Source organism: Miniopterus schreibersii (genome assembly GCF_964146895.1).
Source record: "Miniopterus schreibersii genome assembly, chromosome: X".
In the NCBI taxonomy this organism is placed as follows: Eukaryota; Metazoa; Chordata; class Mammalia; order Chiroptera; family Miniopteridae; genus Miniopterus; species Miniopterus schreibersii.
Genome location: NC_138104.1, coordinates 72,402,945 through 72,424,994, shown reverse-complemented (window position 1 = coordinate 72,424,994; position 22,050 = coordinate 72,402,945). Strand labels below are relative to the sequence as shown.

General features: G+C 44.5%; 1 protein-coding gene and 2 pseudogenes across 3 annotated transcripts in view; 1 reads left to right on the top strand and 2 right to left on the bottom strand.

Annotated features, from left to right (window-relative positions):
- KANTR (KANTR integral membrane protein) overlaps nucleotides 1–6,604 on the top strand; it is a 29,326-nt gene extending 22,722 nt beyond the window's left edge. The window contains exon 3 of the transcript XR_013997972.1: nucleotides 5,767–6,604. The gene's annotated coding sequence lies outside the window, so the exon portion shown is untranslated. The remainder of the gene's footprint in view (nucleotides 1–5,766) is intronic.
- LOC308551015 (high mobility group protein B1 pseudogene) overlaps nucleotides 1–22,050 on the bottom strand; it is a 535,482-nt pseudogene that overhangs the window by 275,817 nt on the left and 237,615 nt on the right. The window lies entirely within an intron of this gene.
- LOC308551665 (WD repeat-containing protein 5 pseudogene) lies at nucleotides 8,704–21,206 on the bottom strand (annotated as a pseudogene). The gene is made up of 3 exons: nucleotides 21,189–21,206; nucleotides 9,751–10,687; nucleotides 8,704–8,751 (listed from the first exon to the last, which is right to left on the bottom strand). The product of its transcript is annotated as a WD repeat-containing protein 5 pseudogene (transcript).

Sequence of the window (22,050 nt, the reverse complement as noted above, 5' to 3'; positions counted from 1 at the left end):
ACCACCTATTGTGTGTCAGGCCTCCTGCTCTCCACTGAGTACTCATTGATGAACAAGGTATGTTCCCAGACACAAAACCATAACTTTGGTGTGGCTAGTGCAGGAACAGTGGTGGGCACTATAGGCTGTGGGATCCAACATACAACCCAGGTCAAGGGGCCAGGGAAGTTTTCTTAGAAGAGATGACATATGAACTTAGGCTTAAAATATGATGAGTCTTCTGAATGACTAACAAGGGGAGAGGATGGCAGTCCAGGCAAAGGGTATAGCATGAGCAAAATCCCAGAGATGAGAAGCAGCAGGGGGTACACCACCCTGCCTAACTGCACTCACCATTCACCTGTCTTTCTATGAGATCATCCTGGGAGACTCTGGCACATACCAAAATCCAAACATGAGGAGTCTGTGGCCTCTGCTAACATGCTAATCTGGTAATTCTTCAGAAAGGTAATGAAAAGTTGGTCAGACATGATTGTCTATGAGCTTGTCCACACCAGCTTTCAATGTCCTTGGCTTCCTTATCTGGACCATGGTGTTTATGTGACCACACCCTTTAGACCTCCCTGGGGTTAGGGTCATTCCCACTGTTCCGTAGGTTATGGAGTTTCCCTCAGTCCCATGTGTGACGATCTCCTTGTGGAGAGATGTTTCTCTGACTCTCGACACCAGCCATGGTACAGAGAACCTCTTCTTTCTTTCTTTCTTTCTCTTTCTTTCTTCTTTCTTTCTTTCTTTCTTTCTTTCTTTCTTTCTTTCTTTCTTTCTTTCTTTCTTTCTTTCTTTCTTTCTTTCTTTCTCTTTCTTTCTTCTTTCTTTCTTTCTTTCTTTCTTTCTTTCTTTCTTTCTTTCTTTCTTTCTTTCTTTCTTTCTTATATATCTTTATTGATTTCAGAGAGAGGAAAGGAGAGGGAGAAAGAGAGAGACAGAAACATCAATGATGAGAGAGTCATTGATCGAGCCCGCAACCCGGGCATGGGCCCTGACCGGGAATCGAACCCCGATCGTCTGGATCCCAGGTTGACGCTCAACCGCTGAGCGACGCCCGGCCGGGCCAGAGAACCTCATCTTTCGAGGAATGGACCTGCCCATCTTGTCCTCAGGCACTGGTGTTCATCTCCTCTTGGGCTTCATTCACACCTGTAATAATCTAGGACAAGTGAGCTGTGGAGTCTGGCAGGACTGTTTTCAAAGCATGGCACCCCCATGTCTTGGTTGTGTGACCTTACACCTGTCCTCTCTAAGCATCAGTTGTCTCATCAGTAATGCCCACTCAGAGAGTTGTTGTGGGTGTTAGAGTATTTGTAAAGTACCTGGCACCTGGCCACCATTTACCGAACACCTACTGTTCACACTTTTAAGGGGAGAACAGCCTAGTGGCTGAGAACATGAGCTGTAGATCCAGATCAACCTCAATTTGGATGGCAGCTAAACTACTTACTACTATTGTAACCTTGGTCAAGTTTCCTAATCACTTTTAGCCCTTGTTTGAACATCTGTAAAATGAGGTTAATGTGCCTACCTCAGAGTTGTGTGTATTATTATAGCAATGTATAATATGTAAGGTGGGGGCGTTCATAGGCCTCAGGCCCCTCCCCAGCCTGCCCTCTCCAGAGTCCCCTTTCCCCAGGGGACCTACCCCTCTCCCAGCCTCCTCCTCTCTGTAAGGCTGACAAAGAGGACTGAGAGTCACAGAGCCACCTTGTTATAGGAGCTTTCTAATGTTAGCTCTTGTAGCTCTAGAATTAGACCCAACATTTTCATGTTATATTAAATCTTTTTCTATTCATCCTGGATTTGGTTTACTAATGAATTGTTTAGGATTTTTGCATCTGTGGTCATATACCATATTTGGTCAAGATTATAGTTGGCTCATCCAATAAATAAGTGAATTTTATAGGAATTGGTCCAGTTCATCTAAATTTTAAAATTAATTATATCCTCTTATTTTTTAATTTCTTCTCTATATTTTACGTTGCTCATACTGATTACTTGTGCCTTTTTTCTTTTTTCTTAATTAGTCCCTCCAGAGATTTTTTTAGTGGTTTTTCTTGAAATCTTACCACACATATTTAACCTAAGGTCTAAAGTTCAACATTATAATCCCCTACACAAACAAAATAAGGGCTTTATAAAACATTGTCTTCCAATTTACATGTTATTGTTGTCTACCATTTCAGTTCTTTCTTTTCCAAGGAAGTCATTAACATACACACAAAATAGACATTAATAATATTATTTTATGTAGACAGCATTGGTTTAGATTTAAATACTTGTTTACTATTTTATTTGTTCACCTTCCTTCTTATACCTCAGACCTCATTTTGGGGGATGGTTTTCCTTCTTGAAATATATACTTTAGAAGATTCTTTGGTACAGATCTCTTAAGAGGAAACTGTCTCAAATCTGTATTTATCTGTAAATGCCTTTATTTCACTTAATTCTTCTTGAAAGATAGGTTTGCTGCGTACTCAGTTCTAAATTACCCCCTTTCTCTTAACAATTACAAGATACTATGGCACTATCTTCTGGTTTTTATTATTGCTGTTGAGGACTCTGCTGTCATCTTGTTCTTTTGGTTTTTTAGGTTTCCTTTTTGTCTGGCTGCTTTGAAGATCCTTCTTTGATTATTGCTTGACTCTAAGATTTTGTTGTTTTCTGAATGTTCCTTTTTATAGCTTCCTGATCTTGCTTCATGAATGCAATTTTTTTTGGTCATTCTGAGGACATTAAATAAGTGTCTTTTTTTTTTTCCAGTGTTCTCTTCCCTGCATAGTTTTTGTTTCCAAATATGTATATTTGGGTGTCAGCATCAGTGAGAACTCTCACTGGTGCCAGATTTGGCCAAAGGCACCACAGATTCCAAAGACACAACATATTCTGAGTTTGTATAGATAGTGGGGGTGAGGGTGAGGGGGAAGGGGCCCCTGTACTAGTGTGTAAGCATGGGTCAGTGCCACAGTTCTGTCACTTGAAGCATGATAGTGCAGTAGACTCTGGAGCCGGACTGCCTGGGTTCAAATCCCATTTTATAGCTACTGGGCAAGTCACTTAACCTCTACAATTCTTTAGTTTCATCTTCTGTAAAAATGACGATAACAGCAGTACTTATTTCATAGGATGACTGAGGATATTAAATGAGTTGATATATATAATATGTTTAGAATAGTGTCTGGCGCATAGTAAGCACTCTATATGTGTTGTTATTACCATTATTACTTTTGTACTGAGGGAACTGAAAGGAGAAGAGTTTCTGTGGTGCCATGAGGAGAGCACAGAGTAAGTATGTCCTGCCCTGTGTCTTCCCCCAGTATCTTGGAAACAAAAGCCCTTCACAAAAAAACACAAGGCCCTGGCTTGTTTAGCTCAGTGGTTAGAGCATCGGCCCGTGGACTGAAGGGCCTCAGGTTCGATTCTGGCCAAGGGCACGTACATTGGTTGCAGGCTCGATCCCGAACCCGGTCAGGGCTTGTGCGGGAGGCAACCAGTCAATGTCTCTCTCTCACATTGATGTTTCTCTCTCTCTGTCTCTCTCCCTCCCTTCCACTCTCTCTGAAAAGCAATGGAAAAAATATCCTCGGGTGAGGATTAAAAAAACAAAACACAAAAAAAACAGCACAAAGTCAGGAATCTGAAGCAATTATTTGGGCACCTTAGGGTATGAGGTATCAAGTGCATTAGGTAGTCAGAATGGGGTAGGATTTGTCAGTGGGAAGTAAGAAGCAGTGTTTAAGGGTGGACTCCTCTTGAGAGGTGACCAGTGTTGGCTGTTTCCTTGTTGGAAAAGAGTGATACCAAATGGGGGAGCAGTGACAGTGAGGGGTTAAACGAGGGTAAGTGATTTCCTAAGCATTTAGTAATGCTTTTCTCTTCAGAACAAACCTGCCAGGTACTAAGAGACTTTAAAGGGTGTGATGGGTTTTTAGGCTGGGGACATATATCTGTTGAGGGGCAAGGCTGCTGCCAGGAGTTGATTCACAGTCTCACAGGTAGGACTGACCCTATCAAAACTGCTTTCAATCTCTGTTCTAAATTCCCTTGGGTCCTCTCTGAGTTTGAGAACATTCCCAGCCTCAGTAACCATCACAGACACAATTCATATGATATTGCAATAAATGCAGAAAAGCATTTGACAAAATTCAACACTCATTCCTGATTTAAAAAAAACCAAAGGATGTCTTGGCAAACTAGGAATAGAAGGGAACTTCCTGACCTGACACAGGGCATACCCAGACCCCACGGCTAACATATTTAATGGTGCTGAACTGAATGTTCCGCTGCCCAAGATCAGAAACAAAACAGGCCTGTCTGCTCTCACCACTTCAGCATTGTACTGGAGGTTCTTACAAGTCCAATCAGGCAAGAAAAGGAAATAAAAGGCATCCGGATTGGTAAGGAGGAAGTAAAACTGTATTTGAAGATGACATGGTTGTCTATATAGAAAATCCAGTTTGAATCTACCAAAAACAACAGCAACAACAAAAACACTACTACATCTAATAAGTAAATCCAGCAAGTTGCAATGTACAAGATCGATATGCACAAAACAATTGTATATACCAACTGTATACAGCAATGAAAAATTAGACATAGAAAAATTTTTAATGCCAGCTACAATAACATCTAAAAATGTGAGTTAGGAATAAATATGGCAAAAAGAAACCTGACCAGCTGATCCTAAAATTTATATGGAAATAATAGTGCCTGATACAGAGTAGGGAAGCCCTGGTTAGGGTGCAGCCTTCCTACAGAATCAGGACCATCAGTGGAGCCCACATAGACAGGAAAAACAGTGGGGGGGGGGGACCTCCACAAACAGGTCTGAAAAGATATGAACGAGCAATTTCCTGAAGTGGAAAACCCAAAAAGCTAACAGGCATAAGAAAAGGTGCTCAAATGCATTACTTGTCAGAAAAAATACAAAAGAAAACTACAATGAGATTTCACTTTAAATCTCATAGATAAGCAAAATTTTAAAAGTTGAATCATGTCAAATCCTGTAGTGGCAATGGGGGGGGGGACATAGGGAGCCTCATGAACTTCTAGTGGTAGCAGGGACTTTGGCAGCCATCCCAGAGATGAGTCACATTCAGTATCCCCATGGGCCTTCTGAGGAAATTCTCACACAGGTCCAGAAACGGCCATGTAGGAGAATGTTGGCTATGGTGTGGTTTGCAACAATGGGGACTTAAAGGCATTTTGGGTGCCTATCATTTGGGGCTGTGCACAGGGAAATAGCAAGGGATGCGCTCCATAATCAGCCTTTCAGCACTTAGATTAGTGAATTAAATGTACACAGAATGCCCTGGCCGGGAGCATGGTTACATGCACCAAAAGGTGGCGGGTTCAATCCTGGTAGGGGGCATGTTTCTCACATCGATCTCTCTCTCTCTCTCTCTCTCTCTCCTCTCTCCCTCCCTCCTTCCTTCCCTCCCCCTTTCCCCCCATCCCTTCCTCTCTATCTAGAATCATAAACATATCCTCCAATAAGGATAAAAAAACCTACAAAAGCAACACTGATGATCTTCAGCACATAGCACTGAGCAAAAAAGAATAAGCCATATAACAAAACACTGTTCACAGGAGTTACAAGTGCACGCATATACACACCAAATATGCATCTTGCAAGAACTCAAACAAAAGGGTACAGGTTAAACACATGAAAGACATACCTGTATGGCAGGGCGTGGGGAAGGATGGGAGTGTGGATAACACGGAATAAGCATGAAAGGGAGAAAGAAAAATCAAGTGTATGTTCCCTTGTCTTAGGTTACCCACTCCGTGACATCCGCCCCTTAGTATCTGCTCTTCACTAAGCAGGAAACAGCCCCACTTGTCGTCTGTTAACCTGAGGACAGAAGGCCCAGGTGCGCCTGCGTCACTGCATCTGTACTACACTAACCTGGACCATGTGCTGCCGAATGAAGCTCCCGCGAGCCCTCCCTTTAAGCACCGCAACAGCCCAGATCGGGGGTGGACACGCACTGCACCCCGCAGAAGCTATCCGCTGTCATCTACTCTTGGGGGCCACGGGGCCATGGGGAGATGAAAAGTAGATAGAGGGGCCCACTCCCTCTCCAACCATTATTGTTACCAGACAGCTAATTTCTGGCCCACACGACAGTGCACTGACTGAGGGGAGCCGCGTGTTCGGTTCCCTGGACTCGCGCAGGGCCTCATCCACTGGCTTCCCCGGAAGCAGCTCTTGTAAAGCCTTCGGGAAGCTGAAGCCTGACAGTGACTGAGAGGCTCTGTTCAGCTCAGCCTCTCCTGGGCATCTTCACCTAAGAGTAACGTCAGTAACCGGCAGGGTGTGTGCTCGCCACTCAGGCTTCCAAAACAAAAGCATGTATTGTTTAGGGATCCATACACAGGAGGCAAAACTTTCAAGGAAAGCAAAAACAATGAGAACATCAAGGTCAGGATAGTGCTTTCCTCTGGGGCACGGGAAGGTGGTATGTGAAGGGCAACTGGAGGCGTCTAAAATACTTTAACATTCCACAGACCATAGTGTGGGGAAGGCCTGGGGCGGGGGTGGGGGCGGAGTGGAGGGGGTCAATGGGAAAAAGGGGTCATCTGTAATACTCTCAACAATAAAGATCAGTTTAAAAACAAACAAAAAATACTTTAACGCTCTAGTTCTTAACTTGGTTGGTAGGTATACCGGAGTTTTATTATTCATCCTTAAACTACCAGTTTTAGAAACTGTCCCATATATTGAATGCATTTAAAATTTTAAAAGAAACACAGTTTTCAAACCAAATAACATGTACAACTGACTGAGCACATAGAATCAAAGGGAATCACAATAAAAACACCAGAATATCTGCCTCTGGAGGGAGAGGGTTGGAAATGGGAGTAGAGGGTGAGAAAACAGAATGAACAAATAAATAAAAAATATACATACATTCTACTTATCAGATGTAATAATGTGACCATGGGGTACAGTTACCTCTATCTTCTGCACCTGGTATTGAATGTTATAAAGAAGCTGAGCCTTATTAAATCTGATTGGTCCAAAACCAATAGGTACAAAACCAAATCACATGAATACTTTAAAGATTATTATAATCAAGTAAATGGTTGCTACAGAAGGTTTTCCAAGGTGGAGGATTCTGAAGGTCCCTCTGAATGGTCATTTCTCCAAAGTTTCATCTGTGGACTGTTGCCCCGTGTTCCTGAAGGATTCCAGATGCAGCCTTGGCTTATGAGCCCATTTGACAATAAAACTTGAAAACCACTGGAGAGAGGTTACCAGAGGGCAAGGGGGTCGGGGGAGGTTGAAGAGGGTAAAGGGGTCAAATATATCGTGATGGAAGGAGACTAAACTTTGGGTGGTGGGGACACAATGCAATACACAGATGATGTATTAGAGAATTGTACACTTGAAACATATAATCTTATTAACCAGTGTCACCCCGATAAATTTAGTAAAAACAAAACAAAACAGGAGAAAGCAGGAGATTAAATTGGTGTCCCTACAAAAGGAAAAAAACCAACCCTCACACCTCAAAAGAAGTACAGTCCCATGTTGGACTGTGTCTTGGAAATTGCCTCTATAGTTTAAAAAAAACATATATACATACCCCATGGACATGGACAATAGTTTGGTTAAGGCCAGGAGAGGGGAATGCAGGGGTGGGTGGAGGTGGGCAAAAGGGGGTAAGGGGGACACCTGCAATAATGTCAGTATTAATATATATATATTTTAAATACATCTTTATTGATTTCAGAGAGAGGAAATGAGAGGGAGAGAGAGAGATAGAAACATCAATGATGAGAGTCATTGATTGAACCCGCAACCCGGGCATGTGCCCTGACTGGGAATCGAACCCCGATCGCCTGGATCCTAGGTCGACGCTCAACCGTTGAGCCACGCCCGGCCGGGGCACCTTAGCTTTTTCTATCAAGACGCTCTACGAGTGTGGGTCCCAGCCCCTGAGCGTTTTACCCATTTCCTGCAGCAGTTCATCCCCGAGGACGGGCAACCCACGAGCACTTCTACTTCCAAAGGAGGATGGGACCCGATTCCCAGATGCCTTCAGAATTGTCATGCCCACCCTGTGCAACAGTGGCCACCAGAGGGTTCCCAGGAGGCCTGTCTGAGAGCGGCCCCCACTTCCTCGCCAGCCCATCCAACTGAAGGCCTACAGGCTTCATCCACCACTTGGTACCGTCCAGAACCCCAGAACTGGGGTACTTGGGCCTTAGGAAATACAGAGAGGGCTGAGACCCAGACCGTCGATGTCAGCCACCTGCACACGCAGCCCCACGTGGGAACGCACCCCACCCCCCGCCTCCACCTGAGGTCTCAGTCCTGGCAGACTGGGTTCAAACCCCAGGGCGGGCCTTGCTGCACCTGAGGGTCCCCATGGACCAGCAGCAGCCACAAAACTGTGCTCTGCAGTCCTGGCCCCGTGCTCACTGCTGCACAGGCTCGGTGGGCGGGAGGGCCAGGCAGGTGCGTGACACCCAACGCCCTGGCGCTGAGGACTCCAAGAAGCCTGCTGGCCCTCAGGCCGGCAGTGGAGGACGGTCACCAGCCTGTGCCCCTCAGAGCAGAGCCTAAACCTGAAACTGAGGTACCCGGGCCTCCTGCACCCCAGCCGTCCCCGAGAGCCGCCTGCAACGTTCAACAGGACGTTTCAGGGCCGTGGGCTCCTTTCAACTAAGACCCTCTCCTGACAGCGTCCCCTGCCCCCTCGCTTACACGATATTAATGTGCAGGGGGTTGTCCTCTGCAGCTGCACACTTCTGGAGGACAAGGACAGAATGATGCGCCATTGGGGGCACCTGTCCTTGACCAAGTCCTTTCGCCTGCTGCCAGCCGTGAGGCTTTTGTACCAAAGCAGTGGAGACAGGCTTTGCACGAGGCGTCAGCTGCCACGCCGTGCGCAGGTCCCACCTTTTCTTACAGCCTCGCCGCTTGTTACGTGAACACAGGGGACACAAACAGGGATCACTGAGTGCCACCACTTTGCCATCAGCATAGGTACACAGACTCCTGAACACACAGGGTTTTACACATACACAGCCTCACAGGGTCTGTGTTTTCCAGACTTTGAAACCCACTGGGAACTACTACAGGCAGGAATGGGTGGCAGTAGGGATCATGTCGCAACAGCATCTACTGGCCAGACCAGGGGGACCCTGCGGAAGCCCGGCTGCGAGAGGCTGAGTGGCAACTGGTCACAGCGCTTACACGGGGTAATAAAACATCAAAACAGCACAGAATGTCTACTGGGGAAAACACAACTCTTGATAAACTGAATTTCACCTCAGCCTTTTGTAATAAAAACTTAAATTTTGTTGTTGACTGAACACAATACAGACTAGGAATTCTTCCCCAGACAGTCAGTGTGAGAGGATTGGCAGGAAATGTCACCTTCTAGAACTATCTGGTGGTAACACTCTACCTTAGCCAAAGGGTCTTCAAAGGCAGCTCAAGTCGAGGCCCCCCCAGGTCCCCAGGCCCAGGCCCAGAGGAACCCCTCCCAGACACCTCGATCCTTGCCAATCCGGGCCAGCTTCCTGACATTCACTCCCCCCACCCCCAACACATGGCACCCAAGAGCCTAGCAGTCACTCTTTTTTTTTTTTTAAAATAAATCTTTATTGATTTCAGAGAGAGGACAGGAGAGGGAGAGAGAGAGAGATAGAAACATCAATGATGAGAATCACTGATCTAGCCCGCAACCCGGGCATGTGCCCTGACCGGGAATCGAACCTCGATCGCCTGGATCCTAGGTCAACGCTCAACCGCTGAGCCATGCCTGACTGGGCGCAGTCACTCTTCCAGAGCTTAATGGCCTTGTCGTTCTCCAGGGTGACCGAGGCAATGATGTTCTCTGTCGGGTGGCATGGTGTCGAGATCACATCTGTGCGGCCCTGTAGTTTCTGCACAGTCTCCTTTGTCTGAAGGTTCCAGGTGTACACTAGGTTATCTTCTGAGCCAGACACAATCCACTTCCCACCAGTCACAGAAATTTGCAAATATGCAGTATTTCTTGTTCTTGTGACCAGTACAACGTCTTCAGGCACTTCCCTTTTCTGTAGTCCCAGAGTTTCGCCTGTTGACCAAGATCACGGCGAGGATGTACTTATTTGGAGAGAACTTCACAGAGGACAGGGGGGTTGTCGCCATCCATCAGGGTCCTCAGGCACTGGCCTGAGGCAGTGGCCCAGATCCAACAGAGCCCATCGTGGCTACTTGACACTATCAGAGATCCATCGCGATTAAAATGAACAGCAGAGACTGGGTTCGAGTGTGCAGACGGTCTTGAGGCACTTGCCCCTTTTCAAGTCCCACATCTTCATACTCTCATCAAAGGAGCCTGAGACAATGAGGCTGGACTGCGGTTGAAATTACAACAAAAGTCTGTGTCCCCTCCGGGTTTTCAAACACTTTCCCGAGCTCACATCCCATATCTTTAGGGTTTTATCATCTGAGGCAGAAGCAAGGAGGTTAGAATCCGATGACCAGGCCACATCTGTTGTTCCCAGCTTGTGACCAGATATGGTTTTCTCAAATTTTCCATCATAGGTGTGACAAATTTTAATGAGTTTATCTGCAGAGGAACTTGCCAGCCACTCCCCATTCGGGCTGAATTTCACAGAGGACACAGCTTTTGTGTGGCCAGCCCGGGGGGAATTTTAGAGCATAGTTTGGTTTAACAGGTGTAGACTTGCTCTGAGGCCCACCAAGCAGTGAGGGAGCCGCAGGCAGAGGGGTTCACAGCTCCAAACAGAAGACTCACAGTGGGAAGAACTGTGGGCGAATCGAAACGTACAGTGGGGGACCTGGGGGCTGCTGCGGGCCCAAGCGGGCTGAGTGCTCCTGGAGTCTCGTAGGCTGCCGCCTGGGCGGGAGCCCAATATGTGCTTTTAATTTTTTAATTTTTAAAAACTTTTTGTTTTGTAGTAATTTCAGACATAAAAGGTTACAAAACTAATACAAAGAATTCTCATATACCCTTCACCCAGCTTCCCCAAATGTTACCATATTACACAATCACAGTGCAATTACCAAGACCAAGAAGTTAACTTGGATACAATGCTGTTAATTAATCTATTCAAATTTCACCTGTGACTCTATTCAGATTTTTTTACCAGATTTCCCCCTACTGTCCTTCTTCTGTTCTAGGAGCCCACATTACAATTACTTGTCGTGCCTCCTCAGTATCTTCTCATCTGTGACGGTTCCTCAGTCCTTCCCTGTCTTTTATGACCTTGATACTTTTGGAGGAGACTGGTAAGTTATTTTGTAGAATATCTCTCAATTGGGTTTTGCTGATGTTCTCTCATGATCAGATTTAGGCTATGCATTTTTGGCAAGAAAACCACAGAAACAATGCACTCAGTCCATTATAACAGGGGTTATATGATGTCTATATGTGTTAGTGATGACGTTAATTCTCATCACTTGGTTAAGGTGGTGTTGCCACTGTAAAGTTGCTATTTTTACTTTTTGTAATTAGTAACTAAATTGTGAGGAGGTACTCAAAGTACCTAAGCAAACATCCTGTTTTTCATCAAGCTTTTACCCACTAATTTTAGCATCCACAGATGATTCATGCTTCACACAATTATTACTGTGGTGTTTGCCGAATAGTGATTTTCTATTTCCACCATTTCTTCTACATTTATTAGACTTTATTAGTTAAACTTCGACTATAAAGAAGACTTTATATTCTCCCTCATTCATTCACTCATTCATTCATTTGTTTATAGCTGTATGTGCTCATGAATTCTTATTTTATTTTATGGGCTATAACTTATAACACCCATTCCCTATTTTGTTGTCCTTAAGGTGCCCCAGGTTTGCCCATTGGGAGGTCCTTCAGGTTGGCCTCTGCGTGCTTTTGACATGCTCTTTTCCTTTCTAAGCCCTTCCTAGCTCTCTGGCCCCATCCCTGGAATCAACTATTTATCCAAAGAGGCAGCAACATGTTTAGATAAGAGATTGATAGATGTTTTATATATCAGTAATACATTTATATATATACCAGTTTTATTAAGATATATGTACATACAACAGCTTTATTGAAATATAATTCATATGCCCACAGTTCACCCATTTAAAGGTACAATTCAGTGTCTTTTTGCATATTCACAGTGTTGTTCAATCAGTATCACAATTTAAGTTTAAAATATTTTTATCACCCCCAAAAGTAACCCTGTTCCCATTAGCAGTCCACTCACTCTCCATTTCCCTGTGACCTCCTCCCACTGCCTCCCCAGGCAACCACTAATCTCCTTTCTGTCTTTATAGATTTCCTGCTCTGGACATTTCATATAAATGTAATCATACAATATGTGGGCTTTTGTGTCTGGCTTCTCTCCTTTTGCATAATATTTTCAAGTTTCATTCATGTTATAGCATGAGGCAGCACTTCACCCCTTTTACTGCTTAATAATAGTCCATTGTATGGATATACCACCTCTTATTTATCTCTCCATCAGTGATGGACATTTGGGCTGTTCCCACTTTTTGGCTATCATGAATAATGGCAGCACTATATCGTAAGATATATTCAAGAGGCTATGTATAGGTTTTCCATCAACCTCAAGTACCTCAGCACTCCATGGTGTGCAAACTCATTTTTCTTGTCTACTCACCAAGGATGGCCACCCAGATTACTTCCAATTCTTTGCCATCACAAATTTTCAAATATTTTTATTTTTCAATTATAGGTGACCTGCAATATTATATTAGTTTCAGATGTACAACCCCATGATCAGACACTCATATAACCTACAAAGTGATCACTCCAATAAATCTAATACCCATCTGACACTATACATAGTTATTGCAATATTATTGACTATATTCCCTATGCAATACTACATCCCTGTGACTATTTTTTAACTAACAATTTGTGCTTCTTAATCTCTTCATCTTTATCACCCAGCCCCCCAACCCCCTCCCGTCTGGCAACTGTCAAAATGTTCTCCGCATCTATGAATCTGTTTCTGTTTAGTTTGTTAATTTTGTTCTTTAGATTCTGCATATAAATGAAATCATGTGGTATTTGTCTTTCTCTGTCTGACTTATTTCACTCAGCACAATACCCTCTAGGTCCATCCATGTTGTCGCAAATGGCAAGATTTCGTTCTTTTGTATGGCACATAATATATGTGCCACATCTTTATCCACTGGCCTATTGATGGGCACTTATCTTGCCTCCATATCCTGGCATTTGTAAATAATGCTGCCATGAACATATGGATGCCCACGTCTTTTCAAATTAGTGTTTTGTGTTTCTTCTAATAAATACCCAGAGGTGGAATTGCTGGGCCCTTCTTTGTCTCTTGTTATAGCCTTTGTTTTAAAGTCTGTTTTTGTCTGATATAAGTACTGCTACCCCAGCCTTTTTGTGTTTCCATTTTCATGAAATACCTTTTTCCATCCCTTTACTTTCAGTCTGCGTGTGTCTTTCAATCTCAAATGAGTCTTTTGTAGATAGAATATGTGAGGGACTTGTTTTGTTATCCATTCAGCCACCGTATGTCTTTTGATTGGAGCATTTAATCCATTTGCATGGAAAGTACTAGTTGATAGATATGTATTTATTGCCATTTTGTTATTCATACTTTTATCTTTTTTTCTTCAGATTGGCAAAGTTCAAAATTGACTGTACTGAGGATTGGGAAGGATGTGGAACAACAGGGCCTCTCATACTCTGCTGAACCTAAAATTGCTCTAAAAAAATTAAGTCTGTATTAAAAAACAAGAAATCTCTTTATCTCTTCTTTTTTTTTTTTTTTTAAAATGTATCTTTATTGATTCCAGAGAGAGGAAAGGAAAGGGAGAGAGAGAGAGAGAAACATCAATGATGAGAGATTCGTTGATCGAGCCCACAACCCGGGGATGTGCCCTGACCGGGAATCGAACCCTGATCGCCTGGATCCCAGGTCGACGCTCAGCCGCTGAGCCACGCCCGGCCAGGCTTCATCTTTTCTAGTTACAGGACTGATGTAGTTTGAAATCAGATATGAAAGCAAGTTCTGCAGGTTGAATTCACATGATCTCCAGGTCTCTTATGTGAAATCAACATGCCACTGATTGGGGGACAAGTGAGCCCTTGGGAACTGGAATGGGAACATCTGGAACAGGAACATCAGGGTTGATTGGGGATAGATCTGAGTTCCCTAAACCGCAGCCCTTCTTCCCCAGACTAATGGGGCCAGGCCCGCATAACCTGGGGACCCTCCAATGACTGGGGACCCTCCAATGACTTGGCTAACCATTCTCAAGTTCCACCCATATCACCCCTTGGTGCTTCCATACCCATTACTGGATTCATTCAGATTCCTACATGTCCCAGGGGAAGTAGAACTGGACCTCTGAGGAGAAAGCCTACATATATACAAAATGACAAGATGTAACTAATTTATATTGGCAGAAACCTCAGTAATATGTGTACAAATTGCTTCTATGTATGATAGATTAGAGAGAAATGAAATGTAACTTTAGCCCGGCCGCGTGGCTCAGCGGTTGAGCATGGACCTAGAATCCAGGAGATTGTGGTTCTATTCCTGGCCAGGGCACATGCCTGGGTTGCGGGCTCGATCCCCAGCAGGGGGGGAGTGCAGGAAGCAGATGATTAGTGACTCTCATCATTGATGTTTCTATCTGTCCCTCTCCCTTCCTCTCTCTGAAATCAATAGACATATTTTAAATTTTATTTTATTTATTTATTTTTTAAAACATATCTTTATTGATTTCAGAGAGAGGAAGGGAGAGGGGGGAGAGACAGATAGAAACACCAATGAAGAGTCATTGATCAGCTGCCTCCCGCACGCCCCCTGCTGGGGATCGAGCCCGCAACCCGGGCATGTGCCCTGACCGGGAATCGAACCACAGTCTCCTGGATCCTAGGTTGATGCTCAACTGCTAAGCCATGCTCGGCCAGGCAAGACATATTTTTAAAAAATAATAATAAAAAAAATGAATGTAACTTTAGATTGGGGCAAGCTTTTAAATTGTGGTAGCATATATGTAACATAAAATTTGCCATTTTAACCATTTTTGAGTGTACAATTAGGTGGCATTAAGTACATTCACAGCGCTCCGCGGCCATCGCTATTGTCTAGCTCCAAAACTTTTTCATCTGCCCAACAGAAGCTCTGTACTCATGACGCAATGGCTCCCTATTGCCCCTCCTCCCGCTCCTGGTAACTTTTAACCTACTTGCTATAGCTATGAACTTGCCAATTCTAGATATTTCATGTAAGTGGAATCCTACAGTGTTTGTCCTTTTGTTTGGATTATTTCACTTAGGTTCACCCATGTTGTAACGTGTCGGAACTTTATTCCTTTCCATGGCAGAAGAGCACCTCAGCATGCATATATACCACATTTTGTTTATTCATCTGGTGATGAGCATGGGTCATCTCCACCTTTTGGCTATTGCAAATAATGCCGCCATGCACATTGCTGTACAAGTATCTGTTTGAGTACTTGTTTTCAGTTTTCTTGGGTATGTACCTAGGAGTGGAATTGCTGGATCATATGGTAGCTCTCTGTTTAACTCTTTGGGAAACTGCCGAAATGTTTACACAGCGGCTGTACATTCCCACCATCAGTGTGGAACCGGGCCGGTTTCTCCCCGTCCTTCCCAGTGTTGTTTTTGTTGCTATTGCCATCTAGTGGGTATAAAGTGGTATCGCACTGTGGTTTTGATTTTGATTTTCCTATAACTGATGACGTTGAGCAATTTTTCACGCGCCTGTTGGCCATTTGTATATTTTTTTGGAGAAATGTCTTTTCAAATCTTTTGTTCATTTTTAATTGGATTATTAGTCTTCTGTCATTGAGTTCTAGTTCTTTATATATTCTGGACTTTAAACCCTTATCAGGTATATTATTTGCAATATTTTCTTCCCTTCTGTAGGTTATCTTTTTACTTGAGTGATAATGTCCTTTGATACACAAAGTTTTTCATTTTGATGGTGTCCAATTTATCTATTTTTTTCTTTTGTTGCGCATGCTTTTGGAGTCATACTTAAGTATCTGTTGCCAAATCCAAGGCCATGAAGACTTACCCTTATGGTTTCAACCTCTAAGAGTTTTATGGGTTTAGCTCTTGTATTTAGGTTGTTGATCCATTTTGAGTTAATAGTACATAGTGTGAGGTAGGGGTCCAACTTCCTTTTTTTTGCGTATGGAAATACAGCTGTACCAGCACCATCTGTTGAAGAGACTATCTTTTTGCCATTAAATGGTATTGGTGCTCTTGTCAAAAACCACTTGGCTGTTGGACTTTGTTCATTTCAAGATTGTTTTGGTTATTCAGGGCCCCTTGAAATTCCATATGAATTTGAAGATTGGCATCCCCACACTTCTGCAAAAGGGCTGTTGGAATTTTGATAGCAATCGTGTTAACCTGTAGATTGCTTTGCGCGGTTTTGACATGTTAACAATGTAAAATACCAATCCATAAACACAAGATGTCTTTCCATTTATTTAGGTGTCCTTTAATTTCTTTCAGCAATGTTTTATAGTTTTCAATATACAGAACTAGTCTTTCACCCCCTTGGTTAAATTTATTCTTAAGTATTTCTTTTTTAGGTGCTATTGTAAACAGAATTGCTTTCTTAATTTCAATTGTTCATTACTAGTAAATAAAAATACAACTGATTTTTATGTGTTGTTCTTGTACTCTGCAACTTTGCTCTATGCTTTTTCTGTGTCTGAAGTGTGTTTTCTGCATCAATTGAGGTGATCTTGCAGGTTTTTCCCTTTGTTCTATTAATGTGATGTATAACCTTGATCGGTTTTCTGATGTTGGACCATTCTTGCATTCCTGGAATAAATCCCATTTGATCACGGTGTATAATCCTTTTAATATACTGTTGGGTTCAGTTTGCTGGAATTTTGTTGAGGATTTTTGCGTCTATATTCATAAGGGATATTGCTCTGCGATTTTCTTTTCTTGTGATGTCTTTATTTGGTTTGGGGAGGGCCAAACTTTTCAATATGGGTGCTCTTATCAGCGATCCTTGGTGTAGTTAGCTGAAGCAGCTAAGGGTATTTATAAATTTATTCTATTGACTGATTGAAACCTGGACTCAACAGCAGCCTGTGTTAAAAATGCTAGATGTACATTGTAGAGGGAGGAATCCAAATGCTAGTGGTGGTGGGATAGTGGTGGGCACAGCTGCCTTCCAAATGTTTAGGGCAATAAGAATGTTGGAATCAATTTATCACGTGCAACCCATATAACTCACTCCCAACTATGTGGACATTCTTTTCACCAGGGTTTTGAGAAATACCTTATGCAGTGTGGCAGAGACTAGCTAGGTGGTCATTAGCCTGTTTCCTTTTCCTCCTCGGGACAAATCAGACTACATTTTCCAGTGTCCCTGGCAGTTGGGTATAACCACTCTCTGAGTTCTAGCTAATAGAATGTGAACAGAAGTAATTCCTACTACACCCAGGCCTAGCTCATAAAAATCTCCCATGTGGTCTCCACCTCTTCTGGTTTTCTGAGATAGAGCTGACAAAAGTACAATGGTGATCACATTTTGAAGACAGCTGACCTTCTAGACAGAAGGTGCCCAGGCCCCTGAATCATCGCTTAGAAGAGGGAAGCTCAACTATTAACACCTCTTTCGGAATATTAAAGGAGCAAGAACTTTTATTGTCTTAAATCGCAGACTTGGTTTTTCTTTGTCTCAGAAGCTAACTTCACCTTAACTAACATGAGTGACCTTCAGTATTCTTTTTTTTTTTTAAACTTTATTTTTGTTTAAAATATTGCAGATGTCCCTTTTTCTCTCCAATGGCCCATTCCACCCAGTCCCATCCCCCTCCCCAGTCCCTCTCCCCACCATTGTCCCTGTCCTTGGGTTGTGCATATAAATTCTTTGGTTACTCTCTCCCCTTCCACACCCCCGCCCTCCTCCATCCCTCTGACATTCGTCAGTCTGAACCTTCAGTATTCTTAAAAAGCATTGCAGTGTCCTTTTTCTGGAAGTCATGGTCATGGTGAGCAGCCACGATAATGGGCCCCTGATTTCAATGGGGATGAAAGGGTCACCTCCAAAGACATGCTGGGTCTGGTTCCTAAAACAGACAGCAGAGCCATGGCAGTGATCAGAATGATTTGACTTGTGGGGATCTGCAGTGGTTGCTAATTACCATGGTTCCCCTAGTTCCAAAAGAGATGAACAACCTACTAAGGTCCTATTTGATTCATATGACCAACAAAATTTAGTCTAGCAAATAGAGTCCTGATCTAGTCCTCAAGATGTAGAGTCCCAGCCTCTCCCCCAGTTCATGGACTAGAGCCCCTTGAATGAAGGGGAGGGTCCATTTGAAGAGGGACCTTGCTACACTTGTCACAAGTGTATATGGTAAAGTCTCCCTCCGTGCTCCTCCCATAGGGACTTGCATCCAGCGTAATTGCTCCCTGGGAACAGGGAAATATCCATACGTTTTAAAAGAGACTGGATACTGGTTCTGAGTTACTGTTAATCTCGGGTGACCTAGACTGTCACTGTGGTCCACCTAAGTGACGGCCTAAGTCCTTCTCACATTGGGCCCAGGAAATCCTAAATCCCATCCTGTGGGTGATTTCCCTCGTTCCCGGACACATTATTGGAGTAGACACTGTCTAGATGGGATAGAGGGTGGGAGGACTACAGCTGAAGGACGAATTAGCGAGCGGCAAGAGCAACAGGAAAGTATAAAGAGATACAAGATATTTTTATTTATTTTTTATTTTTATTTTATTTTTTAAAAAATATATCTTTATTGATTTCAGAGAGAGGAAAGGAGAGGGAGAGAGAGAGGCAGAAACATAAATGATGAGAGAGTCATTGATCAGCTGCCTCCTGCAGGCCCCCCACTGGGGATCGAGCCCGCAACCCGGGCATGTTGCCCTGACCGGGAATCGAACCCCGATCGCCTGGATCCTAGGTCGACACTCAACCGCTGAGCCACGCCCGGCCGGGCCAAAATATTTTTAAAAGACTAAAGAAGTGGAGGATAAAATGAGAAGTGGCCACGTCGTGATAACAGGAGTCTCTGAAGCAGAGACAAAAGTGGAAAAGCAGCTGTGTTCGGTGACTGAAAGCCTGAGCGCAGGACGCCATGTGAGCTGCGTTACTGTTCCCACAAGCCGTGAGGTCGCCTCCGCAGCAGCACCCCACCACCAAATAGAATAGGTTTATACAAGCAGGTCTAGAAAACACAAATGCGTTGCCTCACAGGTGGATCCTACTCCCACTGGGTGCACTGCCATCCCTTTCTCACTCACACCCGAGGCCTCCTGGGGCTTTCCCTGTGACCAGATGACTAAGGGATCCGATATTTAAGCTTGGTTTACGGGTGGTTCTGCACGATATGCTGGCACCAGCTGGAAGTGGCTAGCTGCAGTGTTGCAGCCCCACTTAGGGTTGATCCTGAGGACAGTGACAAGGGAAATTCTCCCATAGGAAGATTGGCTGGCCACAAAGATGGTCAGAGGTATAGATCTCCACCGATTCATGTAGTTTCCAATGATTTGGTTAGATTGTCAAGGACTTGGAGAGAACAGGATCGAAATATTGTCAGTAAGGCCTGGGGAAGGGGCATATGGGTATCCCTCTTGGGATGAGCACAGAGTGTGAGGATATTCACATCCCACGTGAATGAGCACCAGAGTGAATCCACTGTGAGTGGGGATCTCAATCAGATGGACAAGGCGTCCCATTCTGTGGATCCCAGTCAACCTCTATCTCTGTTACCCCTTTCCTTACTCAATGGACTCCTGAACAAAATCACCGTGGTGGCAGGCATGGAGTTGATGTATGGGCTCCACAGTATGAGCTTACACAGAGGCCAATCTGGCTATAGCCACCGCTGAGTGTCCAACCTGCCATCAGCACAGAAGCACCAGACCCCTCTATGGAATAACTGCCCAGTGGCAGCTAATTACAGAGACAGTACATTGGACCCCCAAGTTTCTACCGGCAGGAAGCAGACTGGGAAAATTACTCAGCTGCAAACATGAAAAAGGAAGAAGGGCACTGAGGGTGGAACCAAGAGCCCCCAGACCAGAGCCAAGAGCCATGGAGAATTATTCCCAGGCCTTGAAACCTAATCAAGGAACATCCATTTGCCCAGCTGGATTTCAGAATTGCTATAGACCAGTGACTCCTTTGTGTCTCCCATATCCCCCCCTTTTGAACTGGAATGGCTGGAGCAGCTATCCTCTGCCTGTTCCATCATCGTATGTTGGATGTGTTGGGGACAGATAATTTGTCTCTAAGTTTCATAGGTCTAGAGATGGAGAAAAATAGTACTTAAGGAGCCCAACACCCAAGGATCCTTATTCACACCCAAGATTCTGGATTTTGAAGCAACGCTGAAACAGAATGCGACTTTTACAGACCTTGGGAAGGAGTCAATGTATTTTGCATGTGGGAAGGATGTGAATCATTGGGGGCCAGAGAATGAACTACAGTAGTCAGTCCCCAGCATGGCCCCCAATGATCCCCATCTCCTGGTATTCACACCCATGTGTAATCTCCCCTCGAGTGTGCTCTGGACCTAGTGACTTGATTCTAATGAGTAGAATATTTGCAGAAGTGATGAGACGCCATTTCAGTGATTGGGTTATAAAGACTGTGACTTCCACCTTGCACGCTCACAATTCCCTTTTCCTTCCCACCCCCTCTCCTCCCTTGATTGGTGTGATGAAGCATGCAACCATGTTGTGAGCTGCCCTATGAAAAGGTCCACACTACAAGGAAACTGAAGGTGACCTCCCACCAACAGCTAGAAAAAAACTGAGGTCCTCAGTCCAACCCACAGGGAACTGAATTCTGCCAACAGCCACATGAGTGAGCTTGGAAGCAGATCCTTCCCCAGTCAAGCCTTGAGATGATGCAGCCCCAGCTGATGCCTTGATTGCAGCCTGTGAGAGACCCTGAAATAGAAACCCAGCTAAGTTGTGCCCTGATTTGTGACCTACAGGAGCTGTGGGATAGTTGTTTTGTGCCACTAAGTTTTTGGAGTAATCTATTCTGCAGCAATACTGTAAGTAGTATAGGCCAGCACGGAGGTTATGCACAAGTTCAACAATACAGACTTCTGATTATCAAGGCCAATCTGGCTATAGCACTACTGAGTTCCCACCTACCACAACAGAGATCAGCACTGGGCCCTGCTGTGAACAACTTCCTGGGTGCAAGCTAATTACCTTGGGCCCCTCTGTCATGCAGCACAGACTAGGTTCAGAGACTTGGTGGGAATCCCAGCTCTGCCAGGCTGATATGCCTGGGCCAGCCCAGTTCTTCGAGGAGTCTGTTTCCTGCATGTCTGCCAGGAACTTTGTCAAGTATCTCACATGGAACTTGGCACCCAGGAGGAGCTTCACAAGGGGCTGCTCTCTTCCCTTTCCTGGAATATGAGTGTCCCAGGAGCAGGGGCCCATCTCTCTGCCTCCCAATCCCTCCTTTCATCTCAACAATTTCAGGACTTCTGGGAAGCACGGTCATTATCTGGCCCTTCAGAACCCCAGTGACCATGTACCTCAGACCTTAGACCCCACTCTCATGGGGTAGCACCCTTACCAATGAGCTTTATGCGATGCAAAGGGAACAGGGTTCACATGCACAGTGTGGGGTTCCAGCTGCTGCTCCCGTCTGCCCCTTGCAAGCCTAGACTCTGCAGGCCCCTGACTGGAAGTGAGGCCAGAGGACTCAAGCCTGGGCCTTGCCTTCCCTCTAGCAGCTCTCAGTATGGGGAGCTTGGGGATAGGACAGAGAGACCTATTAATCCTAGAGTGTTTCAGATGCTACATGAGGCACAGTGGAGGCACTAGAGAGGGGGAAGGTAGGGAATGGCTGGGCCTGAGAGAAGGGGTTGGGGTAAGTCGTTAGAAGTGATGTCTGTTCCCATCTCCTTGTCTCCTGCAGACTCAGGAGCTATCCTGGGGGATGTGGCAACCTGGGAGAACACAGCAGCAAGATGGTGTCTATGGTAGAAAATGACTTTGAAGTGAAGATACCCTGTTTCCCCTATCCTTTCTCTCCATCTCCCACTCATCTGTTCCCCCCCAC